The 18,464-nt window shown below is 46.3% G+C and overlaps 1 long non-coding RNA gene across 1 annotated transcript; it reads left to right on the forward strand.

Moving 5' to 3' along the window:
• The first annotated feature begins 1,290 nt into the window (after positions 1-1,290).
• LOC144135148 (uncharacterized) lies at positions 1,291-18,134 on the forward strand. The gene is made up of 4 exons (XR_013315395.1): positions 1,291-1,424; positions 2,402-2,561; positions 5,915-6,066; positions 17,951-18,134. It is a non-coding gene; the product is annotated as an uncharacterized LOC144135148 (long non-coding RNA).
• Positions 18,135-18,464: the final 330 nt, after the last annotated feature.

The following is an 18,464-nucleotide window of genomic DNA, read 5'->3' on the forward strand; positions in this document are numbered from 1 at the left end:
CCTCTAAGGCGTTTTGTGCTCGTGTGGAATTCTCCGGGAATTCTCGTCTTGGCGTGTCCGCCGTGGGTTTGGCCGCAGTCATTGGTGCACACGAGGCTGGTGGACGCGCGCTTCGCTGTCTAAGGGCGGTAGTCTGCATTTACCCGTTCACGCATGGGCAGCCCCGGACTCCTCTGCTTCTGCCGCCACCGCTTCACTCCTTTTGTTGCCATTCTGGACTTGCCCTCCCGCTCCTTTCGCCGTGTAGCACTGCTGTTCGTGCTCTCTTTTGCTCAGGGCTGACCCAACTTCTATCGCACTATGCGCCATCAGCCGCTTTGCGGCACCTTCTTAGCTGGCTTACCTCGTCACCAAAATTCACTGCGCGCAGTTTCTTTGACCGTCATCCGCTCATGCATTAATTTAAATTCTGCCTTCAATCATTTCGGTGCGAGTGTCTTCAACTCGCTTGTCTGCACGCCACAGCGGCCTGCTTTCTCTCTCGTCCTTCAGACCTCATTTTTTTAATGCCTGAATTTCTTCTTTTTGCGTGCACTTCGTGCACGCTATTCCCATTTCATGCCTATCTCTTCACATAACCCTTTCGTGGCTCTTTTATTTAATTCGCCACTTAAAATTTCACATACGTCTGCCTCCTGAAGGCTTCTATGCTTGAGCAATATGCCCGTTGGCGCATTCTGTGGGTTGTTCTCGTGTAGCGTGTTCCATGGGGTTGGCCGCAGTCGTAGGCGTGCATGGGGCGGGTGGACTCGTGCTTCGCTATCTAAGGGCGGTAGTCTGTGATGTTGGGTTCACGACGGGGCCACCCCGCTTCACCCCATCGGGCGCGCCTTGCTGTCTGTGCCCCCCTGCTCTTCTCGCCGTCGTGCGCTTTCGCTCACGTGCTTTTCTGCATGGGACCGACCTCACTTTCGTGCCCTCACATGCTCAGCCGCTCTGCGGCTCTCTCCAAGCTTGTTTTTTTTATTCGACCTACTACTCCGTGCGCAATTTATTGCCTGCTATTCGCTTCGGCAGAATCTCAATGCGAAGGGAGCCCTGACGTTCGTGTCTGCGGAATTGCTCACCTCTTCTCGGTTCATCCGATCACTGTGTGCTCAGCAGCCACACTGTCACCATCTTATCTACTCTTATCACCTCTATTTCACTCCCAATCGCCACCACGGCGCAGCGGCCATTTCTTCGCCAGAGCGATTGCTGCCGCGCTGCCCCTTTTTTCTCATCATCAATAATATCGCCTCTCTCTCTCATCTCCTACCTCCCTGGTGCAGATGCTGCTGCTGTGGTGGACCTACTGCCTGGTGATTGCGGAGAATCAGCAGCTCGATCCCACGATTTCCAGAATACGAGGAGCTCATTGACAACAGCAGCAGAATGCCCCCATTCCCTTCCCCTTGGATGCCATGAGTGATCCCATGAATTGGGTAACGTAAGCCACGTCCAGTATCCCCTCCTCAGAATATCCCAAAGTATCAACCACCACCACTATTCGGTTGCAAGATAGTGTGCCTTGTAGCATTGTGGGAACGAAGTGCTCATCCTCTCCGAAAGAGATGGCTGCCACAAACCGGCAGAAGCTGCCAATGTCCTCAGGGCTAGAGAATATCAGAAGAGTTCAATGCAGCGATAAGGTCTGATGTCGCCGCAGTGTACAGGGTCCTTAGAAACACGCCCAGTACGATGTTTAAATCTAAGGCCGACATTTCGGCTAAGACGGACAAGAGGCCTCTTGGTACCAGCGCCCACCGAATTTGAGCAGCTGCTTATAAAGACGTGGAGGCAGCATTGTATAAGTGGTTAATTGATGTTAGCTCACAAAACATACCTGTTTCTGGCGCAGTGATTGAGCAGAAAGTGAAGGATTTCGCTTCCATGCTCCACCGACCAGACTTTAAAGATGGCTCAGGTTGGCTGCAGCATTTCAAAGGGTGTCACAGCATTACCAGCTGGGCTGTCACCGATGAAAGCCTTGTGATATACGTTGGTGGTGTGCACAAGTGGACTGAAGAAAAATGGAGCAACATTATGACAAGGTACCAACCCTGTGATACACTCAACGCTGATCAGACTGCTTTGTTCTGGCAAGTGCTTACAAACAAAATGCTCACCTGTCATGATGACAAGTCCCAGGGTATGAAAGACAGTAAGGCCTGAATGTCACTGTTGCTCCCCACCATTGTCAATGGGTCAACCAAGCTTGGACTGCTTGTGATTGGAAAGAGCAAATCACTGAGGGCCGTATAGAATGCGCTTTCTGTACATTCACTTGGGTACAGCTAAGGGCTGCTGGCCAACATTGCAAGGTGGCTGGCACAGATTGGGATTGGGGACTGTCGTGTGCATTGCTCTGGTTTCTGTTTGTTGAGGCCTGTTTCTCTAATGTTTACTAACCTACATGCAGCTCAAAAGCCTGGAAGCCAAACGTCACCCAGAACATCAGCAGCTGAATTCTCACGTAGAGGCAGTGCTGTTCTGGGAGCGGCTTGATATTCCACAACATGCACAGGAGTGAAGCGCTCACATGATGGGCATCACCCTTGGCACCATGTGAGCGGTATATGGTATGCACTGCCATTCCACATCATGAGAAATTTGTTTTTTAGGTTTAATTGCTTTAGTTTCCATTGATTGTTTTCCTTCAAAATTTTTGTCTTCTGCATGCTTGCACCCAGCTAACTCTGCCACGTTGAACAGTCAAGCCCACTCAGAAATGTCATCTTTGAAGGTACTGGATCTATCTGCATCGTAGCTCCGCGCTAAGTGAATTAATTATGCAGCAGACTCATTAATTTAAAGCTTTGGAGACTGGAGAGTTTTGTTTGAATTACTGTATCTACTAGTGTAACTTGCTCAAATTTTTTTCCTAAATTTAAGGGTTTAAAAATGAAAAAGGGGCTGTGCAAATTACGCTTAGATTTCACGGAGATTTCACGAACACCTCCTAAGAAAACTGTACTAAGCAAAGGCCATAAGTGGCATTGTATGTGGCATGTGGCTGCATATTAGTTGACCCCACAACTCGCACCCCTGTGTGGTAAAAAAAATTCTTATTCCAACTAAAAAAAATCGATGCGTACTCTGCATAGCGGCGTTTCTGTGTGCTGGTTTAGTAATATCTGGTGATTTCTTTCTTATTCTTAAACATATGTATGCCGAGCTGCACCTCAATATTAGTTCCGTTTCCACGGCTTCACCACTGCAAAAGTGTTCACTTGTAGTTTGGCATCTTCACACTGGTAACTGGATATACTTCTTATAGCATGTCTGCATAATGTTATGGAATTTAGCAACTGCAAAACTGAGATGTGACTTTTTTTTTAACAACAAGTGGGCATGAAAAGGTATGCTTGGAAAACTAATCATGCGGCGATTTTTTCTGGCGTCAACAGCCTTGCAGCTCCAACAAACCTCCGCTTGATTGAATGCGCTGAAAATGGGACCGTGCATCCTCGCATAGCAACTGAGATCTTCGACTTTACAGAGTTGGTGCACGGCGGAAGTTCTAATGATCTGGCCAAATTTACATTATTAATTATAGGACCGTAAAGATTCTTTGAATCATCTATGATTTCTAATTATCCAAGTTGCAATTATTGAGATTTTTACTGTATATTACTTGGTGGCAAGTGCCTGAAGCAAAACGGTAAATAAATGGGGGGGGGGGGGGGTGGAACCGGGAACATTGAGTGCAGTAAATAGGTACACTTCGCTTCAACAGCCACTAGTGGTGGACTTAGTCCTTGTGTATCAGATTTGGAAGCAAAAAAATATGCTGTGACTGGTTTATTTCTTCCACAAAGCTGTGAAAACTTCCCTGTAAGTACTGGTAGGTGACAGTATACCCACTATGCAGCTCTTCAGAAGTGGTTGATGGCACTGGCTTTAGTATACACTGTTTTTATTGCTTGCATGTTATTGTTGTTACATTCAAATAGATGAGTGGCGGATTGGGCTAGCTGGTGCACGTTTGACATTTTTTGAAAGCACTAAAGCAACACGGTCAAAGAAGGAACAGACAGGGATGAGCGCTACTTCCAACTTTTATTTCATGAAACCGAAACTTTAATTGTCAAGTCGACTGATGCATTTTTCGGTCACTTAATTTGATACAATCAATTATATGGTGCAGCAGCATCGAGAAAGCTACCGCGGTATCTTATTGCGAAGCGTAAATACGCTGAAAATGAACTTGTGGCCCCACAGAAACGACCGACATCGCTAGCACGCATGAAAAGAAACAAATTGTTACCACAAACACAAGGGCCCCAGGGGACTACAAATTTATCTCCCAGGAAAGCAGTCGATAATCTTTGCTTGCGTGCGCTTCGTAAGCAATGGCCACAGGGATTTCTCATAAGTGAAATGTGTCCAGCGTGTCTTCTCGTGTGTTCTGGCCAACTGCCGCAGCAGGTCAAGGGCATCCATCACTTGGCCTGGTATTGACACGAGGGCTTTGTGATAGTGTCGTCATCAGCTTCTTTGGCCACCTCTCCCTCCACACTGCCTACAAGCCGCAAGCTACATGCGTCATCCAAAACTTCCGTCGTGACTGCGTTTGCGTCAGCACTCATGTGGTCGTTGAAACTTATTTCTATGGACACTTCATTCACTGGTCGTTGACACTCCCAGGCATTTTCGTGCTGGTGCACGGCGCTCGCGCAGTCCGGTGCAGCTTTGGCAGTATCAGAACCTAGCATGTCGAAGCCAGCAGCCCTGAAGCAGTTGACAATTACTGATTGCTTCATTGCTCTCCAAGCTGCCGCCACCATCTCAACTGCCATGAAAACGTCGACCTTCATCTCGCGCTTGAGCTCCAGGTTCAGAAGTCTGTTAACGGCTTGATGCCTGTATGCGCACTTGACGCTATATTATTAATTCCTTGATCCAGAGGCTGAACTATGCACGTTGCATTTGGGGGGAAGTAGCGAAGCTCCATGCTGGTCAGCTCGACTTCTGGCACGTAGTCGGCCATGCAAATGTCCAGCAACAGGCACACTTTTCTTTTCTGACGGTGCATTTCGCTGTCAAATTCCTGGAGCCATGTCGCAAAAAATGACACGTGACATCCAAGCTTTTGAGTTCGCAACATACATCACAGGAAGCTTTTTGTGCCTTTAAAACATCGCAGCCTCGCGCTCTCACCAATGACTAGTGGGTGTCGTTTGTCATTGCCGTCCATGTTGATGCACAGCAAAAGGATCAGCCTCTGCTTGCTGTGTTTACCACTGTGGCACCCTTGCCCCTTCAGACTGAGCTTTCTTTTGGGCAGCATTTTGTAGAAGAGGCCGCTCTCATCGGCGTGATTCCGGTCATCTTACGTGAATAGTTTCATGCGAGGTGTTTTTGCGATCTCCCCAGCACCCTTTGAGATTTCATTTCACCCTTCGGGGAATAGCTGAAGTGGCAGAGATGTTGGTCATCATAAGTGGCCAGTGCTTGGATTGTAATGGTTGGTGGTGCCTGATCAATAGGTAAAACCACACATTCTAGCATAGGATATAGGGACCACTTAAAAAAAAGATTACTCGTGATTGCAGCAAAACTTTCACTTGGGTACAGCAAAGGGCTGCTGGCCAGTATTGCAAGGTGGTAGTGCAGATTGGGCCTGGTGATTGTTTTCAGGGCTAGTTAACCTCCATAAGAAATTTTTACTAGTAGGAAGCTTTGTTTCAACTCTGTATGTAGGTTTACAATTCTGTTGGTGAGGTTATGGAACCATGTGGAACGATATGTTTTTTGATTACCCTTTTCTGATGTTTGTTTTTAAATACTTCGTGGAGATAGATGAATTTGAAGATTTGGGAAGCATCTCTGCAGCATCTTTTTCCTAGTATGGACACTCTTGCTCATGTGCATTGCGCCTGCTTTTGTTTCTTGAGGCCTGTTTCTCTAATCTTTACTAACCTACGTGCAGCTCAAAAGCCTGGAAGTCGAAGGTCTCCAAGAACATGCTGGATTCTTGGTGCACAGGCGGGCCTCCTCTGGGAAAGGCTCGACTTTCCGCAGCATGAACAGGAAGAGTTCAAGCGCTCACACGGCGGCATCACCCTTGGCACGATACCAGTGGTATGTTAGGCACTGCCATTCAACATCATGCGACGTTTGTGTTTCTTTAGGTCAAATTTCTTCAGTTTCCATGCATTGTTTTCCTTCAGAATTCTTGTTGATGCATGGCTGGCGCCTAGCTAGTTTTGCCAGTTTGGTCAGTCCAGCCCACTCCTTAGAGATGTCGTCTTTGAAGGCATGGCATCCATCTGCATCTTGAGCTCTGTGATAAGTCAATTCATTTTGCAGGAGACTCATTAAGTTCCGGAGACCACAGATTTTTTTTTAGTTACCATATTTACTCATGTAATTTGCACCATTTATCTTTCCTAAAATGAGAGCTTTAAAAACGGAAAAGTGGGTGTGGAAATTTCACGTAGATATCATGAATGAGTCCTAAAGAATTCTAAGCAAAGTCATAAATGGCGATATATATGGCATGTGGCTGCATGTTCTTTGACCCCGCAACTCGTACCCCTGGCTGGTCAAAAAAAAAGTTTATTGTATTGAAACTAAAACATCGACACGTACTCCTCATAGTAGCGATGTTTCAGTGCACTGATTAAGAAATATATGGTGATCCCTTCTTTACGCAGTCTCTCGCAGATGTATGATGAGCTGCACCTACGAAGGGGTAGGGATTCAAAATTCGTCCCGTTTTCAGGGCTTCAGTAATGCCAGAGCATTCACTTGTGGTTTCTCGGGCCTCTGCTATGGCTGATGTGAGACGAGTGCTCACAGACTGTAAAGAATCCTGGTACATTAAGGGGTATACTCTTTGTATCTTCCTCTGTCCTGCAGGGCCCACTTTATTAAAGAGCGAACTCAACTGTGAGCAGGAGACTGGTAGTGGACCAGCTGGTTCGCAGGCGCACTGCCCCAGTTTTCATATTTCTGCTCACCCTCACATGTTTCTGAAGTAGCTTTCCTTCATTTAACTAATAATGAATAATATTTTTGTAGTACGCTAACTGGCATCTTCAGACTGGATTTCCTAACTTGTCAGGAGTCCGAAATTCACATTCTGAGAAAATACCAAAAACTAAGAATACTTCATTACATGTGAGATGATAAAAAATAATGGCATGTTTGGCCATGGAAATGGCTAACAAGCCTCAGGCGTGTAATCTGAGTGATATTTTTCACCCGTAAGGCCCTTTCTCCACGCCTGCTACCTGTTTTCAGATGCGCATTTGTGTGCTGACACTTTTCTTCAGCGCAAGTCCTTTCCTTGACTGCATTAACTTTAAATTTCTTGTTTTGGGTTGAATCTTGATGAAACTGCACAGTCCACTCAAGTTTTTCGAGGTGATTTCAAATATGCTATTAGTTTTCTGATAAATGAACAAATTCATGAGATCATTAAAAACCAGTCTATTTCTTGGAGCCACATTGGAAAAAAAAAGGCCGCCTAATTTAACCGCTACTCCGCTATTCCAATCACAGGCATCTCTACTCGAGGTCCGCCATGCGGTCCTTCAAAGGTTTTGCGTATCTAAGATAACATCAGCTGATGTTATCAGCAGCCTTTCCGGCTGACAGCCAGCGCGATGTCACCCAACCCGCGTCGTTGCATGCGGTAGAAAACTTCCTGTCCGTGCCACTCGCTCGCGCGCAGATGCCACGTACAGAGAAACTGGCGGTCATATTGTCAGCTTTTTCTCTTGAGTCACTCACGGTAAGCTCCGCCGATGAAATCTGCAAGGAACCATGGTCGACGCAAGCTATTACCAACTTCACCCTATTGCACGCCGCCGATGCGGTTTGCGGTCTGTCGCCACATACGCTACGGTATTTCCTGTTGTCATCAGCACCGAAGACCACAGATCAGTTTTCCTCCCTCCTGCCTATTTTTTATGGAAATAATCGGCCTTGCAAGTTCCCCTCTTTGACTTTGCAATTGCTCACGCTGATAGATTTTGCAATCTGGCGGCACCCAAATGCAACTAATAATGGTGGGAAATTCAAACTAGCCAATAAAGAGTGCCGATTTCGCCATGTGGTACAAGGCAGCCAGTCGCGGGGCTGCGAAAGAAAGCCGGCGAGCTCCACTATCAAACGAGGCTGCAGAGAGAGCATTATGGCAGATGGTTTTGATTTGCACATGCATAGAAAACGGGTGTATTTTGGTGCACCCTCTCGAGTTTTTGTGCCGCGGCGGCACATTCATCGGTCAATTTCTCAAAAGCTACGCGAGTCTTGGGCTCCAATCTTCACTTGTCGATGGAAAAGAACCTCGCGAATCCGAATATGACAAAATTGAAAAATTGATATTTTCGCAAATTTTCTGCCCTGAAAACCCATGTCCCCCCTTAAGGAAATATAGGTCACTACGGCATTCGTGGCTGAAACTGTTTATTTCAGCTGCATGTTCATTGCTTTCCACAAATCCTGTATCTTGTCTGAAAGGAGCTTCTGCACTGCAGCCAAAGTTTGCTCCACATCAACTCCCTTCTTGCGCCCCCAATATAGTGTGCTGTCTCAGCATATACAAAAAAACACATTAGTTGTTACTTGCATGTCCAATTAAACTTGACAGCTGCACTTGAGCAATACAAATTGCACATCTGCTGCAAGCTACAGCATGAAGAGAAACTATACATCATAACTGTAGCAAAGATACTGGATGCACTGGTGATAATATATCACAGGCAGTATGTAACATGCAGATATAAGTGCCAAAGCATGTGTCCAGCATTATCTGCCACATGTCACGGTAAGCAGCCCCATACACTTCAACACAACAAAACCAGTAGATAAGCACTCTTCCTTACCTGCAACCATGTCCACTTTCTCAGAAGTGCCTGGCTAGGTGGCTCGCAAGCCCCTTTTTGGAGGGGCAACGTTGCGACTGAGGCTACGCGCTGCCAGGACTTCACTTGTCCATAAAACCTGTGCAGTGTCTTTGCACGCAATGGTTGGCTTTCTGGCTGTCATTACTTTTAGTGGACTTGCTGCACTTGTTACCACTCCTTCTGCAAGGTGGACCTGCAAGGAATAGAAATTTCATGTCGTGTAATATAGGCTCATAAATGCTGAGCAAAAGGTTAACAGGTGAAACAAATTGTTCAGCCCTATGCTATTTTGGCAAGTTGTATGTACTGAGGTTGTGACAGATACGCTCTAAATGACTTTAGGGTGCTGTTTCGAGAGAACAAAACAGCAGGTTTCTGTTTAACAAAATATATCCTCCAAATGAAACTCATATCTTCACAGTTATATTAATGTGACTTTTAGCTAACAAACCAAACATGTCTATGCCAGCCATGTATGACATGCAAATGGGAACACGATACAGTGAAAGCTCATTAATTCGAACCTCGATAATTCGATTTTTCCGATAATTCAAACTACACTACTTGGTCCGGCCAAGCTCCATAGAGATCTGCATATAAAAAAGTTTGTTAATTCGAAAGCAAGTCGATTCCGCTACAGATAATTCGAACTACGCGCCGCCGCGTCTGGGCGGCTTGGCACACAGCACGTGGCCAAAAAAGCACCTCCACATAGATAGAGGCTGCGCATGACTTATAAACGGGGACAGAAGATGGAACCAGTAAAACCTTGGAAGAGTGGGTAAAGCCTAAATGACACCATCACCAGCGTGGCGGCCGGCGGCGCCGGAGGGTAGGCGTTGGCAGCTGCGGAGGCTGCTGCCTACCCTCATTTCCGCACAGCCTCCGAAACTCGCAACTAAATACTCGTTAATTCATGCCCTGCTAATTAGGAAATACGGATAAGTGCTGTCGGCGCGGTCCCAGCCAACGCACACGAAAGGCTGACTTCGGACGGGCGCTACAAATCACGCGTGAAAAACTTTTTTTTTTCTTTTTGCGAGTGTCGTCCATCCTTCCACCCATCAGTCGCCAAAGGAAGCACACGTTCAGCCACGATCATGTTGCCAGCTTTTAGCATCGCCCGGCGGTCAGCCAACATTTTGTCAGCCGTTGGCCGGAAGCGGCCAGCGTGCGCAATTAGCGCGGATCAATCAGGGCACGACCGCGTCTGACTTCCGCTCGTTTCTACAACATGGCTGCGCCTGCCGAAGCGGCCTCTCGCTTCACCACGAACTCGTCATTGCCGCTACACTGTGCCTCACGGGCACGGAAAACAAAAGTCGCACGAAGCTTTCGCTTTGTCTCAAGATGCCTGCAGCACAAAAGTTTAGCGATGAAATGCGAGAGATTTTCAGAATGCTTCTAGATTTTCAAAGCTCCTAGGCTTAGCCACTACGCGTCGGTTGACGTCAGGAAGCGCGGGAGGTTCAAACAAGTTTACTGTTCTGGTTCAGTAAGTGGTCACTAAGGATAATTCGTCATCTTTGTCGTCATTGAATAAATAATAGCTTAACTGTAAATGTGGACCTATTCTTTTCAGCATTTTACTAAGCATATGGAAACACGCTGTTTCTAACTCCTGGCAGCAGTGGTCTGGTGGCAGCCGCCCGTTTTCCGCCGCTTGTGCAGCATTGCGGCGGTGCGTCAACGTTTCGCCGCATTGCTCAAAATCAGCAGCGCTAGTTCGCTCCATGTGGGTCGCCCTAAGGCGAATGTACTCAACACGAGGCTTGCACAACCAGACAAGTGCTGTGACTCTGCAAAGTTCACTTCTCCCCCTTGCTAGAGCTAACGTCAAAAGGTAAACACACTATGATGGTACCGCTGCGCTGCATGTTGGTGCACTGCCAAGAAATGCTTTCTTGACCGTGTCACTGTGCGCAACGGAGGGAAGCGTTAACGACTGACAGTTTTTTTTTTCGAATTCTTCGGCAAAAGTCCATGGTGGGCGGGTTCATTATGCGAGTGGGTTCGTTACGAGAGTAAATACAGTACATACACCGTAATGCAAATGGTTCTTTAGAGGTCAGTCGATAATTCTAACATCGGATAATTCAAACTTTTTTCCCAGTCCCTTGAAGTGCTAATTAACAAGTTTTTACTGTACTTCTGCTGCAAGACTTATTACAGGAAAGAGACTGTGGTCGGAGCTGCTCACAGATCCATCTGTGAGGTGCGTGAAATCAACCTGGAACTGCAAACAAACCACAGAATTAAAGTTTATACAGCATAGACTGCTTATAACTAGGACTATGGAAATATTGAAATTTTCTAATATGAATCAAATATCAATATGAAGAAAAATGGCTTTGAATATCGAATTGAATATCTGGTCAGCACAAAAAATAAATTCAAAAAAGAAACAAGCAAACTCTGTTGCTCCTATTTCTTTTTTTTAAAAATAGCGTATGTCCTTTGCAAATGAAATAAACAAAACTAGGCTGCCTGAGCACCAAGTAAAAAAACAATATGCGCAGAAATGTATACTACTTAATTGAACAGCATAACAGTATCCAACCTGTAATGCGGTCAGGCAAAATGAAATCCATAACATGACAAGACTGGAAACAAGAACAACATGATGGCTAGTAAAACCTCAATAATTCGGAGTTCAAAAACCGACAGAAATGGCCGGGTTATTTGAAGGTCGATTTATAAAATGCCCTGCGGCCCCCCCAAAAAACTACCAGAAATGCGGTAGTCGTATGAGGCAGCTCTATCGTGCAAACACCTGTAAACTCGTGACGAGCACAAGTTTTGGCACGCTGGAATAAATGACGAACGTGAGCGAGATGGGACGCACGTTGACGTTGGAATGGCTAGACTGCTTCTAAAAAGGAAAAAAATTACCATCGACGAGTCAGTCAGCATCTGAAAGCAGCACGGTGCTAAGATTGCACTACTGGCGAATGCGCGGGCAGACAATTGCCATTGCCACGGGCGAGTGGCGAAGCTCAGAAACCAAAACTACGCGGCCAGGTTATTTTTGGGGCCCTCCGTACGTTTAGACGTGTGCCGTTATGGCCTTTTAAAAGGTGTATGGGTTACAGTGCACTACACAAATGGCGGGATTTTTACAGGATCATTTGCCCTGTTGTGACACCTCGACTCGCCACTTTGGGAGCCTCACGCAAAATTCCGCAAGTAGGCTTTCCCGCATAGCGTATATGACCAAAACAAGATGGCGGTAGTCGCACTCAGAGTTAAGGTAGGGTCTCTAGAAATACTTGCTAGTCCGCCGGCCGCGGCGGGGGCTGCTAATGAATGATCGCCGCGGTGGCACTGCTAGCAACTGCCTGCCATGCCAGCCACGGCGTCTGCGGTAGACGCGCGTTTCGCCCCGCGAAACAAATTCTCTGTGCGTTTTCATCTGCCTTGCACATGCGATTGCACTGATTATTTTTCTTTGATTTTAGCTTAGTCATGGTTTTTCAATGTGCACTTCAGTTATTAGTGTAGCGGTGCAAACGATTTTTTTATTGCGAAAACATTTTGTGCACGAACTCCAGAGTCGAAGGTGAAACGAACCCTCTTATTTTTACACCCAATTTTTACACCGTGCCACTTATTATAATACCACCTTCCGAGGAATCTAAATAAAAATTCTTTGTATCAAAATTATTGCCCAGGATTCTAAACACCACGGCCGTGTGTGCACGCAACAGAGCGCTATTGACAGCGGCGTTTTAATTCATGCTATCGATCCGATCTGAACTTCTATGGACTCTAAATAAATGAAGTTAGAAGGCAGACTGAATACTGGAAACTTCTACATGCATGCACAATTAAAATATGTAAGAGGAGAACCTGAGCCCTGCAAATCACGTGCTTTAGGCAAACTTCAGGAACGCATTCCTTAGTGCCTAGGCAACCGAGTTACAGAAGTAATGAACATAAGCATGCATTCTAAGCAGTTCCTTCGAATCCCATGCTTGGTGAAATTGCACTATTAGCCAATGCAATGTAGGTCACACGTAATGTCAGGCAAAAGACACCCAAGGATCACTAATTTATAGCACAAAATAAAAATCGTTGTTGGACACATTAATTTTCGTCACTTTGCACTCAAGCTGCCCACACTTTCGTTTGCACCACCTACTGGCATCTTGTCATCATTAACAGCTTCAGCTGCTCTTTCTTGGCTGCCCTCTCAACATTGATAGACTTCGTGTAGAAGCGCAGGCGAAGGAGAATATAGAATTTGATTATGCCATTAACAATTTCATGTCCATGTTTCACACAGGCCAGAGACGAAAAATTTACATGTTTTGAGAAATCAGCAAAGTCAACAATGCTTTTCTCGTGCAACTTATTCAGACTAAAATAAGTGGTGAAGCTGTCTTCAAGGACGGTGATAATTTTCTTCAAGGGGCCAGACGGAGTAAGCCACCATTATCAAAGTTTGCAGTGAAAGCTGCAGCCCGATCATTTTCTGTAGCCACTGCTTTTTCACTCGTCAATGCTGACACACAGTCTGTGCACTGGTTTTTTTTCAGTGCTTTTCGAGCTATGTAGCTCAAGATATAATAAATTAACATCTCGTGGCATTCCCCTGTCACAGAGGCACTATGGTCAGACGTGGTACTTGTACGTGGAGAACAAGAGACCCATGCAGTTTCTGCATCATTGAGCTCTCCTTTATCAATAAGGCTGTTGAGAACAGGCAGCATATTCTCGCTGCTTGGCTGTTTCTGAGGCACCGAAACTAAGGAAGTGACAACTTCTGGTGCACAGTTTCCCGATTGTGGTCATTGCACAAGATTCTAAAATGCGAGTGCATTAACACTAACCAAAAACTGAGCGACATTCAGATGGTCATTAGTTCCTGATGATTGCCGAACGATGCTGAGTACGCTTTCAAGCCTGTCTTGGCTCAAGTTTGCAGTCATCATATACTTAAAGCCAAGGGTGCCTAGATGAGCCACTAAACTGAGTGTGCTCTGAATTGAAACACGGAGTCCCTCTGCTGTGCTGTTGCTCAGAAAACCACCTATTGTGGCCTTTGCATGGTTTTCCCACTCTGTGAGGTGTTCAAGGCAAGGAACTCCTTTAAAAATTCAAAGTTTGGTGACTGCGGGTATAATGCTGCTTTTGGCACACGCGCAGTCATTATCCTTATGAGCTTATTCATCCTTTTTACGAAAGATTCTGTTGCTTCCACAAAGTCATAATAGCGTCTTAACTGGATGCAATAAATGAAAGTACCTCTAATTAGTTGGAATGCTGGAGTAACCCTCATTTTCTTGAAAGAATTGGGATTCAGGTGTATGCTGGTGATCTTTGGCATGGCTTTAAGGGAAACACTCTGGCTGTCCATTTTCCAAGCGTCTCGGATCGGTTGAACGTGCACCCGACACTCAGGTGTGTTAAACCCTTTTCCTACAAATGCATTTCGCACATTTTTAATTAGATGAGGGAAGTCCGAGATAAACTGCAGATGGCGCGTTGAGCTGACAGGATGTGGCGCCTTGCACCGTGTGCCTGTGCTCGCACCTGCAAAGATATGAGGCGGCGCTGTAAGCAAATACTTTGAACAACCGTAACGCCGTAACCACCCAAATGATCTTAAGACAACAACACTTTGCAATTGAATCCAGTTCAGCAGTTACCTCGAATGCCAAAACGCTTCCACATTGATCTATTCCAGCTTGCTCCTTCGCACGTGACATAGTCAACGAAGAATCCAGCCCTCGCGCAGAGAATTGTCGCCGCAATGATGATCTTGGCTAAGATGTCTGCCTTGACATCGCCACGTGATGCGAAAATCCCAAGGGCTTGTGTCCACTTGCCTGGAAAGATAAAACAGCAAATTTATTTTTCCCACAAACACAGCGTTTTAACAGTAATGTGACAAATCTGACATATAGGTTAGAAAAATAAATTACTCTGGAAAGGCTGGAACAGAACTACCATGCCATGGTCAGAGAGTTGGCCTTTTTGGGAATCGGGCATGAACTGAGCAATATCGACGAATCCTTCCAGCTCACCAGAAAAAATACAAGTAGTGTACACAGAAACTCAGTTGCCACATGTTTCATTTAAAGCTTACTTACGGGTGTAAGTAAGGTTTAAAAACCACTCACTAGTTGATTTCACATCAAGGTGCTCGGAGATTTTCATTTCATCAAAGACGATACCTCCTGTGCGTGAGAACTCATCCATATGTTGCGACTTCTCGGATAAAGCATTAAATATATTTGGGTTAAAACCAAATTCAGTCTTGAAGCTGTGGATGCGCTTTTGTAAGCATGTTCTACCTGGAAGAGCCAGGATGTTGTATCTTCGTATATGTTCATATAACTTAGGGCTTTTCATTCGCATCAGAATGCATTCAAGTAGCCACTCATTGGAATATGCCATCCCTTTCGTTGACTTGTGTTTGGCAGCCTCAAAACAAGTTCTGACAGCAAGCTGCTGCTTAGGAGGAAGGCCACTAACCCTTCTTTCAAACTGTTGCTGAAAGCTGTTCATTTTCATTTTTCATTTCATCTAGAGCCTTTTGCAGCTTTGCCATCTTGTCTTTCATATGTCGCACTGCCCGCGATTTTGAAGTCGGCGTCTTCTTTAGGCACGGCACTCTTGATTTCTTCCTCCCTGACAGGGTGTTTTAAGTTAGCTTTTGTAAGTATTTGCAAGCTATGCATGCTGTATCCGAAAGAATGGAACAGTTTAGAGCAAAGTAACGCCCATTTGAAGCCGTAAAGGATTTGCTGATAGGCTTCTATCCGAAGCCAGGGCACAAATTGAGTTTTGCAATGTCCTGAAGAAGATTTATTGTCTCTTCTGTGGATTTGACATCCAACTCTTTCACTTTTTTTCCTGGAATATATACAGTAGCCTTCATGGCAGCGTCATCCGAATCACTGCGACGGAGCAGAACACGTCGACTTACGTATAAGGCGTCGGGAGAGCCGTCCTCACTTGTGTGGCACTGAGCGAATGTTACTTGCTGAGCATCCGAAAGATCGACATTTGTCCAAGGTGGCAGTGGCTGCAGCTCTCTGCATTCCCTGAGCAGAATCGCGTCACATGGTCCACCGCCGCTAGATTCTTCAATCACCTCCACTGGTGCTTCAAGATCAATGCGCTTTTTTTTTCTCTGGAGGTGCTCTGTGTCCCGGCGATTGCTTCTGCTCGCACAAGTTTCTATCCTTCCTCTTCCGAGGCAGAGGTTTTGAGATATACTTTGGGGCGTCAGGAAACAACGTAGGAACAGCATACTTCACAAGTTGCGGCACATCCTGGGGAATTTCCACTACCTTGCCCTGAATCACAGTCTTAAATCTTCGCTCAATAAAGCACGGTTCGAAGCGACGCTCGCAAACGGCACTAGCTTCGTCGAGCACTCTGTCGCCGCGCTTGATGTTGCGCTCCCACTGTCACCTCTTCTCTGCATCCTTTGGTGTCCTGAAGAGAGAGCATTTAACCTTGCAGGAACAGTAGCCGCTCTTGCATCCCGGCACGAAACACGTGCTGTCGCGCTTGTCACATTGTCTAGACTTGACGCGATCACACACCCATGAGCACACGCACACCAACACACACGCAGGTTTACGTTCACCTATTTGGAAAAAAACAGCAGTATTCTGGGCTTGCGACCAAATAGCAGCGCGCAATACTTCCGCAGCCACGGCAGGCACGGCACGACGTTCCGAATGTGTGCAGCGCCCCCTGCGAATTCATCCGAGGCGAAGCCAACCAGTTCCGTAGGGGGCTCCGCACAAACGGCAGACTAGCAAGTATTTATAGGGACCCTAGTTAAGTTGACAGAACAAATGCCATGGGTGTGGACATTAATTATATAACATATTACGGAAGGATAAAAAAAATAAACGCGCTTTCGTGCTGCAATTGTTAGAAGCGGGTCGTCCCCCATCTTGCTCGCAGCACGTGTGGTATGTGATAAAGCCCACTTGCAGAATTTTGCGCAAGGTGAAGCCTAGCGGCATCGGAATGCGATTGGTCCACACGATAAACGATGGAGAAGAAAGAGAACAGGGCCTTTATATTGTTTTTCTGAAACGTTAAACTCTATATTCAGATAATCCGCCCAGATATTGAGCTTTTGCCACTACCAAATTTACGAAAGTCGCCGTGGTATACGATCGCTGCCGGGTATTCGTGAATTTCCGAATTCGTGATTTTTCGAATATTCGGAAATTCACGAATACCATTTCTTGAATACGAATATGAACTGAATATGAAACATATTTGATTCGTATTCCAATATTCGCACACCCCTACTTATAACGCATACCGTGGGAGTTGGGAAAATCGCATTATAAGCGGTACTGCACTGTAACCAAAACAGTTTTTCCGTGCATTCGCATTTTCATAATGGCCAGCCTACATTTCGAATTCACCTGACAATGCATCAGACTCACAACACTGCAATCACAGGCAACAAAGGTGTTTATTTGACCTTTTTGTCGAAGCGTCATAATGAATGAAAGAATGTTATTTTAGTCTGGCTCTGTGACTGAACTGCATTGCTAGTGGCTTCATCTTCAAAAACAGTGAAGCACTTGCTTGCTGAGGTTTCTCTGAGTGCAGGAGAGGCGCAGTTTGTTGCAACAGTCGAGCGCATCTTTGCAGGAAACTTCTCCACTTTCGCTCATTTCATCAGGCACATTCTGAGATAGAAACTCATTGTGAGTACACACCGCTGCCACGATGTCTCCATTTGTGGCAGGCATTTCACACACAACTCCGTTGGAGTCGGCAACGACGAAGAGCTTATCTTGTGCTGGTCTTTGAAACGCTGAGCACAAACGCTCAGTGGGCTAAAACCATCATGCCCCAAAATGTTTACAAGGCACCTGGCCTTGGCTTGCAATATCGAGCCACTCACAGGAACGCTCTCGGCTCGCATCTCGGGAAACCGTTCAAAGTGGCGACATCGTACTTTGACGCACGAATCCTCTTCCTTGCAAGCGACGCGGAGTCTTCCTGCAGCTGTTGTTGCAAATTGCCTCTGTTCTTCCAAATGACGAACACAGTAGCGTCAGTGACAGCCTACTTTTTTGCCACCGTAGCCTTTTCCAAACCGCCTTCGATGCCCCTCGCAGTGCTCTGCTTGGTTTCAAGAGCTTGCTGTTTCCTGGCTTTCGGAGGAGCAGACACCGTCGGCACTGAAGACAACCTGGGCTGGTAGACTTGCTCACGTTATAAACTTACCACTACTCGCGACGGCACATCTCGCTCATGGGCTCAGGCATGACAAGACGCTGCCGCACGTGCACTTGGTACAAGCAGCGCGTCGTGCTATGCGTGCCATGCGCTCGCCGCCGCGGCTGCAGCTCCAGCATGCTCGTCTGGCCGTGCCATCACATGCTTTCAAGCTTTGTCCAATCAGGGTGCCTAACGGAGGAGCATCGGAGGAAAAAGGCCTGCTTTGTGACCTAAATTTTTTTTCTATCCTCTCCTGCCTTCAGCCTTGCCTTAAACCACATTGACAGCGCTCTCTCGCCCTGCCTGTTGCCCCCTTCTTGCGCAATCTGGGAAGCATGCTCCTTGCGTCTGCTGGTACTAACGGGCCTGCACCGGTATGCGGCCCACAGGCTTTCCAGAAACCTCACTAAA

The sequence above is a fragment of the Amblyomma americanum genome, chromosome 5 (assembly GCF_052857255.1).
Source record: "Amblyomma americanum isolate KBUSLIRL-KWMA chromosome 5, ASM5285725v1, whole genome shotgun sequence".
Classification (NCBI taxonomy): domain Eukaryota; kingdom Metazoa; phylum Arthropoda; class Arachnida; order Ixodida; family Ixodidae; genus Amblyomma; species Amblyomma americanum.